At 35.6% G+C, this 17,753-nt stretch overlaps 1 long non-coding RNA gene across 1 annotated transcript in view; it reads right to left on the bottom strand.

The window, feature by feature from the left end:
* Positions 1–17,753, bottom strand: part of LOC125699148 (uncharacterized) — a 126,205-nt gene that overhangs the window by 61,374 nt on the left and 47,078 nt on the right. The window contains exon 4 of the long non-coding RNA XR_007379455.1: positions 10,963–11,028. This is a non-coding gene — a long non-coding RNA (uncharacterized LOC125699148). The remainder of the gene's footprint in view (positions 1–10,962; positions 11,029–17,753) is intronic.

Raw genomic sequence — 17,753 nt, 5'->3', positions numbered from 1 at the left:
GTAATTTCACATTTTTCCAAATAATCTCATATTTATTCTACAATTCACTGCAGTTTTGCTCCTGTAGATTCACTGACGGTTTCTGATTGTGATAATTAAACTACTCCTTAATCCCTGTTTCTGACAGTGGCCTCATCTTCACCGCCTTCTTCATAAACTCACACTTAATTTTTCCTCCCAAACTGAGCATCTCTGAGATCAGCAAGGCTGTTGTCCAAATTCTCACAGTGCTTTAATCGTGGTCATGTGGTTAGCCATTGAAGCTACCCTTTCAGAGCTCTACCTATTCAGTTCATTTTCTTTTAAATCCTTTCCAGAGTGGCTTACCTCATGCTGACATGCAACACTAAAGAAATTGTTCAGTAATTCGTACATTCCAGCCACCTTTCTTTTGTACTACGTCAATCTCACACAATTGCTAGGTCACTGTCCAGTTTCTCACCCTGCATCCAAATTCATTCTGAGTTCTGCAAGCGTATCATTCATATCTGAAAGGATTATTTTTGACACTTTCAATGGGAGATGTTACTTCAGATTTTCATGGAGATGATTTTCTTTCACCTGCACAATGAATATTATTTAACTATGTTTTATGCCCTTCAAAGTATTTTTCCTTGCATGAATCACATGCTTGTCTTCTCTCAGGATTTCTCTAGTTTCTGATTTAATAACCTTGGCTGGCAGTGCAAAATCTCCTATCAATAATATTCTTCAGACATTCTCTCCTGAAATATTACTTCTAATTCTATCCTTGGACTCCTTCATTTTCAATTCAAAACACATAATATGTATGTTGCTCCAAAAGTTATGCCTCCTATTTATTTTTATGGAAACTACAACAGACACAAACAGCAGAACAACACTTTAATAGAGCACATTCTCAGATACAAAACACTATTTTTTCAACATAGTCACCACCATTAGCTATGCATTTTTGCTAGCAATGAACAAGAGCCTGCATGCTGCACTTGTAAAGGTTTGCACCAGAGGAGGTGACACACTGTTGCTGTCACCACTGCTGAAACGCAGCACTCACTGTGCTCACATTCAATGTTTGGTCTCTACAAACATTCAGCAAGCGTTGATGAATGTCAGCGGGTGCCATTTTTTCCACATGGAGGAACTCAATGACACACCTTTGCTTCACAGGCACTCCCATGTCAGATGCCATTCTGTCAGACTGCCCCGCAGCTGCCATCTCACACAGCAACAAAATGTAATGGAGTACTGGTGGGAAGGTTCAACCTTTACTGCCTTACCACCAACATCAGCCTCTGATGTTCTGATATAATAAAACAGGAGGCATTACTTTCAGAACTGTCCTCATAGTTGGATAGTCTCTAGACAGGTTTGTTTAAAGAAGCAGTAGTGTTTTAGTATTGACAAGATAAAGCTTTATAGTATTCTATTGCTGCAATAAACTTGTAAACATTAAACAATGAGCATGATGTGCCTGAGCTACTTGCAAGTAGATTTAGGTCAGCTGCTTTATGATACCTGACTCAGCTACTTCTGATGAACTGACCAGACAGAATGCCCACACTGCGAGGAGAGCGCTTTCAGTAGACTGAGCAGAATAAGTAGACACAGACTGATCTTTCCCTTCCCAATCTCTGTGTCACTAACCTAGTTGGAAGTGATGTGACAGCACTGGAGAAAAACTAAAACCTGAATAAGAATTTTGTCTTTTTTCTTGCATCTCAGTGTGATTCAAACCAGCAGACATATTATGCCTAGGTGTAACTGTATTTATGTAAGATACATAAAACACACTGAAAACACACTGGAAATGGAAATGGACAGTTAGAAAATATTTAATACAGGATACTGTCTTAAAAAAAAAAAAAAAAACAAACACCCACAAAAACAAATTAAAAAAAAAAAGTCTTCATCAGCTAACGAGGGTTGAAACAGCTTTTAGATGTATTATTTCATCTTAGAAGTGATGTAAAATTGCACAACAGTGAGAGATAGAAAATTAGGTGCAAGAAAATGACATGAACAGTTGGCACGGTTGATTTATCTTAAAAAAAAAAAAATCAATACATGTTTTATATTTAAGTTATATACCCACTGATGTAGATGGGTTGTTTTCGTTTTATAATGAGATTGCGGAGTCAAAGTCTATTCTTAGAAGAGATTAGAATCCTTTTCTAACACCTTTTTAGACATTGACAAGCAGAAATCACCAGTATCAAAAAATGCAAAACACCAATACTATCTTCTCAAAGTTCCCTTCCCTATACCATCAACAGATATTTTATTTCATACACTGAGCAATTCATCATGAATTAGACTTCAGGGCAGATTTAAAAAAATTTAGGCACCTACCACTTCTTCATGTGTGTTTTCATTTAGCCATCTAGTAAATAATTTTCTTTACATAACAATTTTCTCCTGTGTGAAGTTACAGGAACCATTCTGTAGAACTTAGAATACTAAAAACCCCTGTAAAATTTGATTAAGCAGCAGCTTTTTGGAACTAAAGCCTTTCTTTACACAGACATATTAAGATGCTGTAAAGTTCTAACTAAAGTGTATGTATACATGATATATATACTCCATTTATAGTATATACAGACCATTCATCAGCTACGCTACCAAACCTAATTAAATGGCCTTGTTTGCATTTACGTAAAGAAATACGTTTTTGTGGTGCTTTTTCTTTGTTTCCCAAAGGAAAAGTAAGAATAGTACTGTTTGTTAACCAGATTAGAAAGAGATGTAAAAGAAGTACCTTGGATAATTTGAATAAAACATACCTAAAACTTTACTATTGAAAAGCAAGGGAAAAAAAAAAACCTGTTCAATTGAATTATCAAGAAGTTACCTTCAAAAATGACAATTACAAACAATTAAACTATTGAGAGGAAATATACAAATTATTGCACAGGGTTGTAGAGATATAGGCACGCAGCGTGCTGCAAATTAAAGTCGTTTATTAAGTACAACTGGAAACAATATGTAAGAACAATTGCTTAGTCAACAAACATGAGTCAAATTTTTTGTTGGGGATAAAAGAATTCAATGGGATAGTTTGCAGTGTGTTAACCAAGTATTTGCTGTTGTCAAAATAGAAAATAATACAAATATGACCTAAACACAGCCACTAAAGTCATCGTCCTGAACACACTTAACTACTTCATCTGCAAGGATAAATGAGGACACAGCCAAGAACCCCACTGTGTGGATATACAGAGTTCCCTCCACACTTCTCTGTTCTCTGTCATTATTAATAAGTTAATATTAATATTATTATTAAGGTCAATTACTTATGTTAATGATGGGAAAGAAAGTGCTTTAGACAGATCAACGATCTGACAGACATTTGAGGGAGAAAAATAAGTTAGCGAATAGTTCAGAGAAGGAAACTGTAGCTGAAGGATATCCTTTCACATGAAGGATATTGCATTAGGGTTTCTGATACACATCTGGAAGACTTCCATAAAGTCTGCAGCTGCTAAGAAGTTCATCTGAAATTAGGTATAGTTAAACTTGAGAGTTATTTATGTGCAATATGAATGGTTCCTGTTTATCAAGAGAGTTTTATCTCACAAAAGAGCAATAGGATACTATTTTCCTTCCCCTGGTACAATTAATACTTATCTGGTAACTAGGTAAGACATTCATAGGTTGGTCAAAAGAAAGGCCTACAAAAAGCAAGTTCTTTTGGATCAGTGATAATTTACAGGAAGCTCTACCGCCTCCTTTGGGTTTGCTTTGCCCATTTCACTTCCAGTTTTGGAGGTAACTCCTCTTTTCTTCTTTAGTTGGGCTGACAAAGTGGTTTATGCACTACTTCAAGTGGTGAGCAGAGCCAGAGACCCATTGAGAAAACAAGGCAGGCAGCAGCAGAGGCTTCACAGATGAAAAGGCAGTCCCACCATTCCTGAGCAAGACAAGCAGAGCAGATCTGGAAAGGGAACCAGGCTTAACCCAGAGTTCAGATCACTAGATAGAGTGATCTGAGAATCAAGCCCCTCGAACAGAGTTTGGACCAGGGCAGGACACAGGCATGTCTGCCCCATCACTCAGCCAGGATGACCCTCAGGAGCACTGCTCAGTTGGCTCTCCTTGCAGACACAGTGCTACAGTTAGCTTGTCCTAGTTTCATGATTTTTGTTATTGGACATAACTACAGCAGGTTCCCAGCGCCGGCAGCTAAGCCATCATGTGGAAGGGACGTGTTCTGGGTCCTGACACCAAACCTCAGCACTAATCTGTCAAGCGAGAGGTATGATGCAAGATCACTTCAGATGAATGATGGAGTACTAACAGACTAGTAGTTGGAAGGTTTAAGAAATGGAAAAAATCTCAGTCCTCCTATACAAAATGGAAATTTTCACACTAATTCTTTTGAGAATGTCTACTCTTTTAAAAAAATCCACACTTTGTCTCATTTTTGTGGTGCTGATAAATGCACAGGTGTACAATAATAATAATATGTATTGCTATATCACATAAGAGAATTCCTAATGGAAAGTAAAGCTAAAATCCAATATTACGATTATTACAAAATTACCCAGACCCAATATTACAAAGGAGAAAAGATCATATAAGTCATTTGTTATGCTACAACAATCATTCTCTGCTTTCCCTTGCCATTAAATTCTTCTCAATTCTAAAACAACTCTGAAGAGCTCGATATCTATTGAGAACTTAAGTGGAATTATATATAGTGTGTTTTGTTTCTTTGTTAAAAAAAAGAAAAAGAATACACTTTACAATATAAACAATAAATTTGAAGCTTCAAATTCTGTATTACCTTTTACTGGCATTTCTTATCATTGCAAGGGTAACACAGGTAATTCTAACTAATGAGTGGTATGGTGGTTATCACGGTTAAGCTCTGTAGTGTTTTTATATTGAATGGTAAATGCTTAAATATTTGCAACTAATCCAACAAGTAGACTCAGCAGGAATGAATCAGCCATATAGATGCAGGTCTCTTTCTCCTCAATTTATTATGCTCTTATAACCAAATTTTCCCTTTCACAAGTGCTGTAATTTTCCTCTGCATTTTTGAAGAGGAGGTTTATTCTTATCTCTAAAAAGAAACATGATACTCAAGATTATAGCCTGCCGATAAACCCAGACTTCAGCTAGAGCTGAGAGGTTTCTCACACATCTCACTTCCATTACTAGATGAATGCTTACTTGATTTCAGGCATTCATTATGATTTAGTTTATTTGACCTCCACAAATAACATGCCAAAGCAGTAGACAAATGTCTTTTGAATTAAATCTAATCAGTTCTATTTACAGATGTCATTGCACTGAAATACACATCTTCTGAATATGATAATTCATGAATTTTAAGATCAGCAAAGATATCTTGTCAAGCAAATTGAAGTAATTTAGTTATTCGAATAAATAATGGATACAAACCAGACATTCCAAATTCAACAGTAAAATATTACTAGAACATTTTTGTGTTGCTCTTTAGCTGTGCCAACATGTAGGTGATAAACTGGAAGTAACATTTACCTCCACACGGGTCATAAATGCTTAGGAACTCAACCCACTTACTTTGGTGCATATATATGAATTTAGCTGCTTTACTTTAGACACATAATAGCTGCTTTGAATCACTCAAAACAAGAGCTGGATACTGCATTTAAACGCATTAAAATAATTTCCTAACCAAATTAAGCATAAAAGCAAGTGGTACATTTTCAAAACAGTTTATCCACAAAAATACATTTTATTTTAAGGCAAACAGTTATAGTCCTGGGGGATACATGGACTCTAGCATCTGATAATGTTTCACGAAGATGATGAATTAATGATATGACACATTACTCAGATTAAGGACTGGGCCTTCAAATTGCTAGGGCTGCTCCTCTGCAATTGCCTAATTGTCAGGTATGTTTTCAGGTTCATGTAACAGAACAAATTATATTTTGCCAAATACTACGTTTCCATTACATTAGGCAATATTTATGCTACATTTTTTTATTGCATATCTGCCTTCATCATAGAACTGAAAGCTGTTTTTTTTGTTTGGTTGGTTGATTGGCTGGTTGGTTGTTTTTTTTTTGCAATGCCCTGCCTCTGCTGCCTAGATTGATTTGTGAAAGGAGATGGCTTGGCAATAAAAGGAGGGGAAGATACTTTTCAAACCTGTCATGGGCATTTCTATGTATTCTGTGGTATTTGAATGGTATGTCCTTTCTGACAAAAAGGCTATTGCCTGCTGTGAAATAGATCAATGGGTGATATTGTGCAGTGATTGCTATTTGTTTAAGAGAAATCTCCCTGACTGACCCACTTCCTGTAATGCATAAAAAATAAATGACAGAAGTAATATTTTTGTTCTTGTTTCACTTTCATTCATCTTATTTGATCAGCACTGAACAAAACTGACATCTCATCAAACCCTAAAGTGTATTTCTACACTGGGTTCATCAGAGGTTGGCATTTAAAACACAGACATTGCAGGAACAAATGTATTTGCTAGCTCTGTCCATCGATGTAAACCTGACCTTTATCCCGTAGATTTATTGACACTGTGCTGCTTTGTATCATATTTCATTACTATGTGGAAAACCAGGAAAGTCCTTCCTGTAAAACCACTTTTGATTCTCATCTACAAATTTTTGCATCTACGGTAGATTATCTAAAGACCAAGAAAACCTTAATGTGTCTCATGCTTATTTAAAACAAAGTGATTTACCTACACGTTTAAAAATGGCTGTGCATTGCTCAGTTGTACCAGTCCATAAGGATGTTATGCAAGAACAACAACATCGCTGAGGGGCATTTTTCTATGGTCTCTTCCACCTCTCCCCAGACCAAACATACTGCAATTTCTAGGAAAGAAGAATCTAATACTAAAAATGTTTCAATTAGGTTTTATAGGTTCAAAATAATCAGATAAATTTCATGCACAAAACATGATCTATACTCAAATACCACGCTGCTAAAAGAATAATGGATGTGCCTTGCTGTTACGCAGTATGGTTCTACTTTGTTCCTACAGTCACCTAGGAGATATGTAAGCTCCTCCATACACAGGATATTCTCAAGCAACATCTGATTGATAAATAGCCATTTTAACTATAGATAACAGCTCTGTGACTAAATATTTTGTTCTGTGTGCGGAAATTTTAATGAGAACAAATAAAAATTAACAAAGCTAAATCTGATCATGCTGAAACAACACATTTTCCTAACTAATTGGCTAAATAATGGTTTGCATTTCTGCAGTATGTTCTCTTCCTAAATCCCCTGGAAGCTTTCCAACAAGCCAGAACACAGAAGCACCATGCTGGTGATCCCTATGTGAATCACATCTGTGTTGTCGTTTTCAGCCTCCTAGGCTTGAACATATTGAAACAGTCAATGCTTGGCTGTAAAGCAAATAGGCTGTTTTCCCTAAAAAAGAAAAATCTATTACTTGTGCTAGATTCTCAAATCCTAATATTTACTCTTGTCTGAATGATGGGTAATTGAGCACTAACATAAACTATCTACAGATTTCCTTCAAAATGATTGCTTCTCTTCTTAAGAAGAATTGGAAAGCAAATCATTCTTTCATTCTCGTATTAATTGAGGATGAAAGATTGGAGCTAAGTCCTTGAAGTCAGGGGAAAGACATAGGGCAGGTGGCAGGAAAGAGAGGGAGGAGCATTTCCACTTGTCTGCTTAATCTCTGAGTCTGCACCGACATCAGTATCTGAGGTAGCTGTCTGAGGGGAGATCTCTATGCCATTGGAAATAAATAGGCATTTCCAGAGGATAGGCCATCTGAGATATCTTTAACACCTTCCTTTGGGATCTGACAAACTGATGCACTCCAAATGAGCTTCAGGTGAAGAATCTCACTGGGGCTTTGAATTTCCTGTTATATGAATTTTAGGGATTTAAAACAAAGTTTTTCAAGGGGAAATTTTACAAAATAACAGAAGCAGGAAAGAAGCAGATTTATGACAGAAAGATGTAAATTCCTCAGTTACTACGTTCCTCTAAAACATGAAGATAATTTTCAGCATATATAATTAAGAGTTACTGATTTTATTCCCCTTCACTAATGTTGCCATGCTTTTTGTTTGGCAAATACTACGTGAAGTAAGAATCACCTTCAGAATCAATAACATTTAACTGATTTAATGGAAAACAAACATAAAGGACAACTCTAGCAGTTCTTACAGAGCCCCCCATCTAGTAGGAGGAAAATGGAAGTGCATCCAGTTTTATGAAACCATACTTACTGGCTGGAGATCGTCAGCTTTAAACTGTTCTTTGATTTCTAAATGTATTGGTTATGTCCCTTGAGATTTTTTTTTTTATTTTTTAATCCTAAAAAGAGAATTTTATTTTGCCTCTAAATAGTGCTATGCTTTGGAAAATTCAGAACAGGTTTTCAAAACATTCCAGTAGTTATGAAAACATAAAATTTGCTTGGAACATTTTTATTCTTTTCAGGACTGCTGTGGATCTGTCACCTACAGTCTCACTTTCCTCATTTTTAAGAACATGAAGACAACAGATAACACTCATTCTAAAATATTCTGGCTATTGGTTATTTATGTATCACTTCATTTTTTTCATCATAAAATGCTTATCGAGATAAATGTTTATTACTATTATTATTGTTATCCTAGCAGTAGTGAATGAAGTTCATTTAAAATTAAGACTTCCATAATACTTCATTAAAATTGAAGTACAGTACCTTACTGAAGGCAGTGATTCCTGGATTATACTCTCTGTAACTAATTAGACTGTCTCATCTACAGAACAACATCTTAAGCGATGAAAAAAGTCAGTGTAGAGGAGATAAATTAGATGACCTGACTACTCAGCTCCAGACTGGTTTGAATCTTCCTTTTGGCCTTTATAGACTGGCAAGGAAGTGCTGGAAGTGCTGCCCAGAAAATGTGATTGCCGCCAAAAAGATACAGATGAGGAGGATGGGAATAAGGAAGTGACTGCTTTAGTTGATCAATGAAAGTGGAAAAACAGATGCCTCCTTTCATAGTTCAGATATCCCATCAGGGGAAAAAAAAAAACTATTATAGAGACATAACATGCACATAAAAGAAGCACGATTTGCAAAAATATTTCTCCCCCATCTCTACTTACAAATAGAAGATCTTTGAGCCCTTTGGCTTCATTTGATGACTGTCATTCAAATTTTACTGACTCCCAAATTCTATGAGTAACTCCAAGACCAATTTGAATGCAAAATTCTTATAAAGGCTTAGCCAATTGAACGTATACATGGCTATGGTCTTTCAAAATAAAGACTATTAAACAGTGAAATGAGTTCAAATGAAAACAGTGTTGTCAGTTGAGACTACTGGAGCATCCCTGAAATTGATATTTTCCTTATCTTATATGAATACACTGTCTTGACACTACTATCCCCGTGTCTACTGCAGAAAACTCAGTAAGTCTATAGAAGCAGTTCACATTAGTTTCTTCAACCATCTAGAATAGTACGAACAACTTCTATTCAATCTAGTGATAAAGTTCTTTGCCTGTACTAATCTTTTCTACTAAATGTACATCTTAAAATATTTTGCAAGTACAAATTCACATTATTTAGGCAAGAGAATCAGACTGGTTTAGTATTAGAGTATCAAGTACTTCAGGCTGTTTTTAAAAACTATTTTTCAAGTGTATCAGAAAGAAAAAGACACTGTACCTTCTGTCTTTTCTGCTCAGGCCTGTATGGATTTTTTTACCTATAAAGGAGGGTTTTCAACTACTTGCTTGCACAGTCTAAAAACATAGCTGGCAAATAGCAGTGATTGAATCTCCAGCTGCTTTTGAATAATCAAAAAACAGGGACTATCGTTACACTAGGTAAAAACTATCTGAAATGATATTTAGTTTTTGCTGTGTTCATAGTACTTCAGCTCTGGTTTATAGCAGCAACTATGAAAATCATTAACAATCACCAGTAATTGTATCAAGACAAACACTGTCAGCATTGGAAAAATACATTACTTGCAGATCACCCTGGACACAAACTGGTTTTTTTACTGCCAGGATGACAACATTTTCTTCATCAGCCACATATACTCTACTGAAGACAGAACTGGATTCGGCAACAATAATGTTAAAACATTTTCATACATCAGCTTTATCCCAAGTATTTAAGACTATTCTATCTGGTTGTCTGCTATCTTGCTCTTCGGGACATAACACATTCAAGGTATACTCTATGAAAAGCTTAGCAATGATTCCTTGCTTTTGGATCAAGAGTCAAACATTTGCCGATGCTGTTTTATATCCTGGCTCAGTTAACAGGGAAGGGTTGGAAGAAGCAGTTTTTATGCGCTTCTGGCAAATTGCTTGACTAAGCACACTTTTTGTACTGTCTGCAGATGTTTATCAGATTCATAGATTCATGGAATTTGACAGAGATTACACTGACATCTCCATATATATACTTGATATATGCAAATACAATTAATTTGCTATAAGCCATGTCAGGGCAGTAATTACTAATTTGCGTAATGTTTCCAGATATAATTCCACTGATATTTACCTGAGTCCTTCAGATTACATTTTTTCTAAATGTTCTGCACCATTGTCCTTTTTTTCTTAAAAAGGCAAAACTTCAAAGGTTTCCTTAACTCTTTCTCACGATTACAAGAGTTATGATGTTATAATCAGAGTAATAGTATAGAATTAGTATATAGTAATAACGTAAAAGAGGAAATAGGTCCTGTTGAAGTAATGGCATAACTTCTGTTTACTGGATCTTGGAGAAATATGTGCTGATAGCACTGATGCATCTCTTTTATGAAGCTAGGTTTATAGTCAAGCAGTTTTTTGCTGTCTTGTTCATGCTTTAGCTGAATAATTCCTTAGGTGGAGATGTTCACCATGAAGCATACATACATACACAAGCAGACAATAGCACCAGAGAGTGTCAAAGATAAAAGCAACCTTTTTAAGAACAAGAATGTTTGCAATCTAATACGTCTGTAATAAGTTTTGTTCACTTACCTTGACACAGCCAAATTTTCTTTTGTGGAAAACCTGCAGTTCCAAGACACAGAACAATACTGAGAGCTAGAAAGTAGAACAAGAAAAAAGAAGAATCACTGATGGTAGGAAACAATCATAATCTCAACAAAGGATTGTATGTGTACAGTAAAAAACTGCAGCACTTCTCATAGAAAACTATTTCAGTATGCTATTAGAAAATAAGATAGATCTGGTCCCCCAGTTGACACTGCATTAAGCAGAAAGAAGTAAACAGTTCAGAGGGTGGTTTGCCTTCAAAGCAGAACAAATTTTGGATGATTCAAAGTCCCGGACTGATCCAACTGTTGTAACACAGGTCAACTGAAAAGATTTAATCACTAAAAAAAAATCCACTTAAGCTTAAAAGTTAAATATACACATGCAAACTTTATTCCTCTTATATTTTGAAAATATATTGTAAATTGTTTTACTAAGACATACAGCTGTTAAAACTGCTGTATCTCCTGCCTCTTAAGTGTCCTTTAGTGTCCTTAAGTGTCTGAAGGACATAAATACCCAGAATAGGAAAAAACTGTTTTATGTGGCCCAAGGGGGAGGAAAAATGGAATGAAACCGAGCAAAGGCAGAACTTGGAAAGAAAATGCTAATAAATAGATGTGTCTGCCCATTGAATAATCTTCTAAAGGAGTTCCTTGAAATTCTGTAATATGGAGTATTTGAAAATGCAAAAAAAAAAATTTGCTGGAAAAAAAACACACTGATATGGACACATAAAAAAATGAGTGAGCAAATCTTGCTTCCTGATAACTATTTTTTTTGTGAATTCTTCTTGTATTTTCAGGGTAACAATGGATTTTTATATATTTAATTGCTGTATTGTTTTTCTACCACTTGCATCCTCTGGTCACTTTCATTCTGACATTTTTCACTTTACTGGAACGCACCAGATTTAGTTTTTGCGAGGAAAAGTTAAAATGTATTTGTATCCAAACTCAAGCACAGCCTGTCTGGAATTGATTCAGGGCAAGAGATCAGGATCAGAGATCATGAAAAGCTTGTAAGTAATATTTAATTATTATTTATTTCACCAAGTATTCCATTCACAGCAAATTGTTTTTTTTTTTTTCCCCTCCATTGTTAGACTGCATGGATTTAAGCTCAAGGAAGCTGTCACAAGGAAAGGAGTTCATGAATGACACTTATAGCAAAGGTAAGAGATGTTTCTGAGTGGAAAAAGAAGGCAGCTGCTCATCTGGAATTCTCTGTTTTTGTCTTCAGAAAACCTACTCTTCTCTTCTCCTGATGCTCATACACAAAATTACTGATGTTGTATTAAAATGCTGTAAAAGACCTCAAAATATCACTCCCTGTAAACAGCGAGTAATATCCCAATAAATAAAAAGCTTGGCACTATTTTGCACAAAAGGAACTCTGTAGTTACAACCGATACTATTGATAAACTACATCATAGTCAGAAAGAGAGAAAATGAATGTCAATATAGTAATAATAAATTATAATTCAAAGTAAAGAGTTCCAGAAGAAAACATAAGGTTGGAGAATACATTCTTGTGGCCGTGAGTTTCTTCTTTTCCTTAGCCAATGAGAAAAACTATTTATCACATTTTAGTCAGATCATCTGAGTTCTTCATTTTGGGATACATACCCTTGTTTATATTTATATGAGTTACTTGGATATACCCAAGCTGTGTTTTACCATTTTGTAAGTTCAATTTCCAGTGACCTTTTCTAAAAATACACATAAATTATGCAAATATATGCAGATTTTTGTCCAAAAGATAAAATGAAAAGCTCATTAAAAGGGAAAGATCTGCATGACCAGATTTTAGTCTTACATGAAGGTGCATTCATACCATAAACTTAAAATTAATGATTTTAAACTGCATAGCCACATGCGTAAAAGGCATATTTCTGTATGGAAATGCTATGCACAAATATAGAAGTAGTATTCAGGCACTTCAGCTTTAATAGATCAGAGTGCTTTTTTAAATTGTACATTAAAGGACATAATGCCCAAATAGTTATGTAAAACCCAAAGGATTCACAGCCAACCTGAACAGAATCAATTCACTAAGCTGATAGTAAAATCTAACATGGAACTAAAGTTTTGTCTAATATGTAGTTTGGAAGATAAAATTATCATATTTATTGAAATTGTAAAATATAGCAAGTTTGTGTTATTGTCCATGTTTTCACATCTGAATTGAATGATTCTTTCCCAAGCAAGTGCAAAGTATACAGAAAAATCTCAGTCTGGAATCTTTCTGTGCAATGGTTAATTGCTAAAGCAGTGAAATATACATGAAAATGTTTGGTTTTATTTTTCAATATAAAAAGCGGAAATATTATGGATCAAATATAAACAGTAGAACAAGGAAGTACAGGAATAGCAAAAGCACAGAAAGATTCAATGACTTATTTACTCAAGAGCACATAGTAGGTCAGCCTCAAAGAAAACAAAATGCATGCAAGCAGTTTTACAACTATTTCTCTGCATTACAAACCAGCTGTATATATACAATAATTTGAATGCAAAAGCTAAGGATCACAACAATATTTCATATTTCCCTGGGATGCATTAACTTTGGTTCAGACCTTTCCAACACTGTTATTCTGCTTCTGGTCAGGAAGGATACTCAAAAGTGTCTCCCAACTGCTCTGAGCTGGCAAACAGCTCTGTAGCTACGCAGAGACAGACGTTAAAAACAGTTGTGATATGGAGGGAGAAATCTGGAGGATGGCTGTACTTGGAAGAACAAGTTAATGTGCTCTGGGGACTAGCTTTAATCACAGCAAGAAAGATAACGCCCACTCAAGTGTGATGAAGCATTCAGCATTTCCCCTACAACAGACAACAGACTGGAGACTGTGTGAAAGGCAGCAGCTGTCCTGCTTGCAGCATTACTACACAAGGGCCAGATTCTCACTGACCAGCTCAGAAGAAATCAGTGCTAACCCAAGACAGCACAGCAAAAATTATTCATGATTGCTGTCCAGCAGAGTCCAATATATCAGCAAAAATGATGAGAAAGAAAAAGCTGACAAATGAAAAAAGAAAACACTAAACATAGGGACTTTCAATCTATTTAACTAATTCAAGGAAAGAAGTGATTTCTCAATGAAAAAGTGAAAAGCAGTCATAATTGTAGAGCTATTGCTCTGGCCCTTCAAAAATAAACTAAACTGTACAAAGACCATTTCATCAGTACTTTAGGAGTTGATGTAGACAAGTTTCTCTTTCTGAAGGACTAAATTTAATGACTAGTATAAGAAAAACTCCTGTAAAATAACACGTTGTATGTTACCACACCAGAACAGGTAATTGTCTGCTATCATCATCTTTGATTAGAAATCAAGAAGGAAAAACAGCTTTTTAGTGTGCAGTGATAAAGATTAAAACAGCAGCAAGCTATGAGCAACTATAAAGGAGTCAAAGTCCAATGTATTTACCAGTTTCTAACAGTTTAACCCAAACAGCGTAGAGCAATAACAGTAAGAAAACAAACTTCTAAGTGCTGGATTACATAAATAGATATTAGGCTACCCAAATTCCTGCAATCTTATCCAAGTTTTATTAATACAGTAATACAGGTAAGTAGGTGCTGGAGTTTGAAGTAGCTAACACAAAAATCAAAACTACTGATGTCTAGAACAGGAGCTCTCTAATGTTAGACTCATTAAAAATAAATAAATAAAGTGAATAAAATTATCACAATCCAATCTCTGAAGTCCCCTGACAAACCTAGAATTGAATGGATACAATTCATTAAAACCTAATTACCAAGAAATCAATAGTGCAATTTAGCCCAAACCAAAACTCATTGCAATGCAATGAACATTTGAAAACCCAGGTCATTATAAACAGGGTTTAAGTGACATTGTATATTACATCGTAGAGTGTCTCTGTACAGCAATTAGCACAGGCTGCCTGACTTTACTCAAAAAAGATATTACTGCATGCAGTCTTAGTAGTAGTGCATCTGTAAACACCCACTCTCAAAGATGCAACATAAAAAGAAACAACCTTGCTAACAATAGTCCAATTAAATCCAATTCAAAAGAAAAATCAACTACCCACAATCCCAAACACACACCTCTCAAAATTCACTTTTGTTATGAGTGTCTGACGAACTAAACAGGCACACTTTTCTTTTAGCTATATATATGTACATGTACTGACACCTCTGACAATAAGTAAAAAAAAAAATACAGTCTGGCCTACAATCACAATTTTCAGAATTTATAAAATCTTAATTAAACACAATGGAAGAGTAACTGAAGATTATTTTTCTACTACAGATGCCTATAGAAGTCTCTGAAATCATATACTCTGGCTTCTCATTCTTCAATAATGCTTGGGTATCATTTTAATCCATATGACCTTCCCTCAAAGTAAAAGAACTGATGCATCATTTGAAGCCACGCAATAAATTGTATACATTGTCTTACTCCTCAGTATTTTGAGCAGACAGGTGTATCCTCTGGTCAGTCAACTTTACTTCAATTAATGATGACCATTCCCCATTGAAGCTTCATGTGGATCTAAGTAGAACTACGTGGAACTAAGGCAACTCCATCTCAGCCATGTCATTCTCCTACACTACTGAGTGGAATGGCTATTTTTATTTTCTGAGCCAGAGGTATAAGCATAAGATTCACCATAGGTGAGTCCTTCAAGTATTGGGAATCTGCTCTGCCAGTGTACTTCAGTGGTGCAAGTAATAATGTGAGCTGGTTTAGGAATCAGCATGCTGTCCACCATCTAATTCTGTAGGAGAAGAGTAAATTCCCAGAATTTAATGGGTGGAAAGTCTGTGTAATTAAAAAAAAAAAATAAATGAAGGCATTTGTACAGAGGACATTACTAGTGTATGAATCCTGAAAAATGAAAACAAAACTGAGATTAGCTTACACATAAAAATGAAAAGAAGAATGGCCTAGGGTATTAACAAAGAACTCAGGAGACATGGATTCAGTTTCAAAATGTTTCATGACTCAGATGCTGCAGTACACAGAAGTTTATGCTAATGATGCTTTTGGGAGCACTTCTACACAGTGCAGTACGGGGTGAGGATACAAGATCTGTCCCATTAGCACTCCTCAGTCAATCCCAGCTTTGAGTTGTGCTTCATCTGCATGTATGGACAGTCCTGAGTTTATTAACCCAGGCACAGTGCCACCACACATGCCAATCCCAGTTCTCATCTTGATATGGTCTTCACTATTTGGAGCACCTCTGTATTCCTAGGGCTGTATGCCTCTAATCTTAGAACGAATTCAGATAATAATAGAACCATAGAATAGTTAACGATTGGAAAATACCTCTAAGATCATCTAGTCCAGCTGTCAACCCCTGGCATATTCTGGCCATGCATATAGTCATACTAGTAAAGGTGCACAAGTTGTCTGACATTCATGTACGTTTCTATTAAATTTTACTAACCTAAGTGGTAATGTACACAAACAAAAAAGTAAAAAAATCCCAAACAGGACACCGCAGACCATCACCAATGAAACAAAATCTTTAAAAAAGCTTTATCTAGTCTGTATCCTAAGCATGCTTCATTATCCAGTTAGAGCTGAGAGCTTAAATAACCTCTAATAAGGAGCAATGAGGATCTAAAAATGATGCATGGTGACAATGTGTTAAAAAGGTAACAAAACATTCCTGTGCTAGCTATAATTGCAAGGAAAATAGCATATAAACTAATAAGCTAAACATTGAAAGAGAGGACTTACAAGGGCAGAGATAACAAAAACAGTATTAAAGGATAACTCAGTAATGTCACTTAGACTTCATAGAAGGTCAACTCCTTCAATAATTCCTGATAAGTACTTACAAGCAGTTTTTATGGCATTACACCGTCTAAAGCAGCAGAAAGTGTTATCTTTGAATCAGGAGATACATTTTAGTGGCACACAAGGACTACCGAAATAGATGTTATACCCAGCCAGGCTGGTTTGGTAGCAAGGTTAGAAATGTTTTGCATGTATAGGCAAAAGTAAATTGAGAATAACGTCTCTTTCTCTTACATGCAATTAATTTTTATGTATTTTTATTTTTGTATGCATTAAACTGATACCGAGCTGAAGGACCGATGTTGTCCTTGGGCTACCATTCAAGATCATATACACCAGCACAATTTCATTTGAACTGTCTTCACGAGATTTCTGGCACTCATCAACTTTTTTCTACCTTGGGTGCCATCTGATCTGCATACAGAAACCAGGCTTGCATTTATCTTTCCAGTGTGGACCAAATACTCGTATCATCAAGATGAAAGCTGAAATTCAAGAGCATTTTATGGATTCAAATTAAAATCTTTCCTTTAGTGGAAATAATCAGTATATATGAAGGCCCTACAAGTTTCCTACGGTAACAGAGAACACAGAAACATAAGCCATAAATAGGTCTAGAGGCAGGAGCAACACTGACAGCAGCACGTGTATGGCTTCCCCACTCTCACAGTCTCATGAAAACAGCATGTGCTACACTGGGTAGTTAAGTGAAAAAGCCACATTCCTCTCAGCTCTTCTTCAACTACACACATACATCTTTTTTTCTCAGTGATGTTTGCGTAATTCCCACTGGAGTGACTTCCAGCCATGTATGGTAGCAGCCCGCATTATCATGGTACAAAGAAGTCACTAGATGCATATTAATTTATTTTGATATACAACAAAGTCTGCCTTGTGTTTGAAGAAAATAAGTTGTGTGGTTAAGTTGCTAGCTGCAATAAAACTGGTTCCCTGTCGCTCTAAGATCAACACCAAAGGCACAATTTATTTT

The sequence above is a fragment of the Lagopus muta genome, chromosome 12 (assembly GCF_023343835.1).
Source record: "Lagopus muta isolate bLagMut1 chromosome 12, bLagMut1 primary, whole genome shotgun sequence".
Lineage (NCBI taxonomy): Eukaryota > Metazoa > Chordata > Aves > Galliformes > Phasianidae > Lagopus > Lagopus muta.
The sequence above is the reverse complement of the archived record's forward strand: the minus strand, read 5'-3'. Positions and strand labels throughout refer to the sequence as shown.